At 33.3% G+C, this 3871-nt stretch overlaps 1 long non-coding RNA gene across 1 annotated transcript; it reads right to left on the reverse strand.

Annotated features, from left to right (window-relative positions):
- Positions 1 to 780: 780 nt before the first annotated feature.
- On the reverse strand, positions 781 to 2957 carry LOC104647645 (uncharacterized). The gene is made up of 2 exons (XR_741759.4): positions 2581 to 2957; positions 781 to 1055 (listed from the first exon to the last, which is right to left on the reverse strand). It is a non-coding gene; the product is annotated as an uncharacterized lncRNA (long non-coding RNA).
- Between the last annotated feature and the right edge of the window lie 914 nt (positions 2958 to 3871).

The raw sequence follows: 3871 nt of genomic DNA on the forward strand, positions 1-3871 counted from the left end.
ATAGTGAGCCTAGTCCCATAAGCTAGATAGTTTAGACAAGTGGGTGTCCGAGAGGAATCCATTTTATTAGGGGTACGTTGCCTTAGAGTAAACTTACTTTAACTTAATGTTTAGCCTAGACATCATTGTCTTGTGAATTATCATATCAAAAACATGTACCCATTAGTGTTTTATTTGTAAAAGGAAAAATATTTGCCTTTAAAGTTATTGACTTTTAGAGTCGCCAGTTAATTTTTGAAGAAAAATAAAGAAAACTGACGTTTCCAAAAGACATAAACAGATAAAAATCATTTGAAAACATTTAGAGGGGTTCGGAGATTCATATTATATTTTAGGAAGGTGTTTAAGGCACCTAAAATACCCACCAAGGTAGTTTTCTGGCAACTAATTATTTGGCTAAAATCTCAACTCTTAATTTTTGGAATGACATTTATTGAAACCGTTTGAAAAATGAATTCTTAGAGCTTTATCTAAGTGAACGTATAATTGAAAAATTTATTCGTTAAACGTGTTTGAACTTGGTCCAATTTTAAGTTGTTAAAACACTACGGCGTTCTACAGGGATTCAGAGTTTTTGACCTTTTAAACTACCGTCAAATAAAGAGAGTAAAAAATTAAAGCATGTAAAGTAAGAGAAAGGGAGAGAGATTTGGGTCCAACTCCGGGTCTGTTCACCTTGACCGGATCTTTGGACCTACCAGTTTTGTGTTTTCGACCCTTTTACCTTTGTGTTGGGCCTTTGGCCCACTTCTCCTGTACCTATCATAAATTCTAATGATACAATAAATAAAATAATTAAATGGGCTTAGGACCAATGACAACAAATACAAAACTTTAAAAAATATAAATAAAACTTAAGAGTCCTAATGACCAAATTTCTTCAACCCTTCAAATGACTCCATATTCATCAATTTTGAGGATCTATTCGTCGAATTTTGGCTGATTGTCTCGGTGAATGCGAATTTCAACCTATATGGCTCCCGAACGCAAGAGATACTGAACAGTCCAAGTGAACTTGGCGAAACGTCATGCAAAATGACGTATAAAATATTTAACTGCAGCAAATAAGATCATAAAACTACACTTAATCAAATAAGAACCCAGGCAATTAAAAAGCAAATGGACAAAAATTCTGGTTTTTTTGTTATTTATATACCTATGCAATTTATTTAGTATCTATATGTTGTAGATATATATATATATATATATATATATATATATATATATATATATATATATATATATATATATAGATTAGCTACTAATTCTATAAAGTAAACAGCAAGCCACATAGAATATGATACGATTCTGCCTCTCAAAGTTTCAAAGATACCATCACAATAACAACTTCCCAGGATGCAAGAGATTTAAACATTAGTAGATTCAAAGAAAAAATTTTTAAAAAGGCAACTTAAGATAATTTCAAAAAAATAGTAACGATTCTGATAATACCATAATCTAAAATAGCTCAGATGATAGAGCATGGCTAATGAGATGATAGTATGTTAAAAAGAACTAAGATAAATAAAGTAAAATAGAAATTTCAGAAACAGTATGCATAGCCAAAATTTGAAATTAACATAATAAAGTAATATCCATAAATAGTCCTTCCTCCCAAGCCGATAATGAACTCAAAAATGGCAAAAGAAAGAAGAAGAACATGTTACTCTCTAACGTATTTAAACAAAAGAAAACAAAATTATAGGCCCTTTCAGATGAAGCACACACATCCATAGAGAAAACGACACCAAACACAGCAAGATAAAATAGAAGGGGCAAATTCTGTGTTTCCATGGCTACGACTGAGGGATAACAACAATAACATCACAAACGTACAAAACGACGACGATATTCAAGCTGCCTGGGTAACCACAACTTCATGAGACATTCCAGCATAAAATAGAGTCAACGATACATAAAAAAACTATTACACGAATAAATAAATGCAGCAAGTTGTTCCAAATGACCAAACGTTTACAGTCACCAGTAAATGAAAAGTGGAGACACCACTTGCTCTAAATCGTGTTTAACACACTCAAACACCGACTACAGGCAGCAACCAAGAAAAATGGGGCAAAATCCAAAAGATTCCCTCTTCGAAAGTGAACTTCGAGTGTGTCTTTGTTAGTTCCTAAAAGCTTTGTATTTTACTTTTGCAACTAAAAAAAGGTTCTGTCCTCCAAGTTGCTCTTTTATCTCTTATGGTTTTCTACTTAGATAAAGAAACGACTTGAGAAAAATTTTCCACTCTAAAATACTACTTTAAACACTTTTCTCGAACTAAAAATCTCTTTCCAGAAATTTCCAGCTCAAAAGACTCTCCCTAAAAATTTTATCCTAAGAAACCTCGCCAAAATATCCAACCCCCAAAAAAGATGAAGAAGGGGGATTTATAGGGGAAAACTAGGGTCTCTTTTTCGAAGGGAGGGCGGGAAAATTTTCTCGGAAAGCTTGGGCAAAAATTGAGATTGTTTCCCCCATTTGAATTTGAAATCCCTAAAAGATAAGATTGAAGTTGTCAATAGTATGAAAATTGTACAACTTCTCGGTGGAAAAAAGATGAGAGCCATCGGATTTCACCTCAATGACGAATGTTGGTGAAGATTACCCCAACTGCCATGCAAAGGGAGAACCTTCTCTGCTGAAAATGTACGAAGAAATGAACGTTGGGAAGAAAATAAAATCGTACAAAGCACGCGTCCTTCGTCATCTCTTTTCCGTAAACTTGTCGTGTATTTTGACAGAGAAAAAAATGCTTGGAGCCGTTACGCGTTCCAGTGAACTTGACATCTAAGGAGTTGGGTTGTACGTGCTAGGATTCTCGTAGGCTATTGGGTGTCTATGCGTCAAGGAAGAGGAAGCGTGTGTGGGGTTTATTATCTTGTTGCTGCTATTTTTGAATGAAGGAAACATTTCTGTGTGAGAATTAACGATGATATGTTGGGAATAGCATAAGGTCGGGTTGCGCAGGTATCTAAGAAAGACGGGCTGCCAAAATAGGCTGAAATGAATTTGACATTAATGGACTGGGGGGGCCTAGGATAAAATTAGAAAATAGAAAGGCTGGGAAATAGGGAAAAGATTTTGGGTCCAAAAGGGTATGGGCCAGCTGATTAAGAAAAGGGGCTGGGAATTTGAGTCGGAGTTAACGAGGGGATGGGCTGGACGACTAAAATTGGGTCTGGGAAAGCAGATGGACTGCTGGAAAAATCCAATGTAGGACCAAAGTTGGTCTAAAAAAATCCCATCAAATCAAATTAAAAGAGTAATTGGCCAAAATAAAACGAATTAATATAATTAATAATAAGCTTCTTAAGGTTAAGAAGTAAAATAATTAATTCGACTGAAAAACTAGTTATTTAGAATATAATCTATAAATAATTAACCAAATTTTTGTATAGAACAAATGTTACTCTCAATATTTTCGATTTTGAAAATTAATAAAATTCAAATAATTATACTAATATTTACGTGAGACATATACATTATAAAATGTCACGATCTTATTTAAAATAATTTGCAAGCCAAAATTTATTTATTATTATCTTGCTATTATTATATATATATCTTAATTTTTTTAAAATTAACTATTTCATATTGCTTAAACTCGAGAAGTTCGCTAGTTAATTACTATCGAGGAGGGTCAAAATTTGTGTCAACAACTAGTTTGTGTCAACATATATTGCGGCCACGTCCCAAGAACTATCTCCCGTACTTGTCTCCTTTATTTTTGCTATTTTACTAATTGTGACAAAACCCCTTTCTTGATATTAGACATTTTGGTGTCACAAATTAAACTTATTTTTTCTAATACTCAAAAATTTCTTAAGCTATCACTATTTAGAACCTAACTTTAAGTAGCTACAACTTT

This window comes from Solanum lycopersicum, chromosome 5, assembly GCF_036512215.1.
Source record: "Solanum lycopersicum chromosome 5, SLM_r2.1".
NCBI classification, from domain to species: domain Eukaryota; kingdom Viridiplantae; phylum Streptophyta; class Magnoliopsida; order Solanales; family Solanaceae; genus Solanum; species Solanum lycopersicum.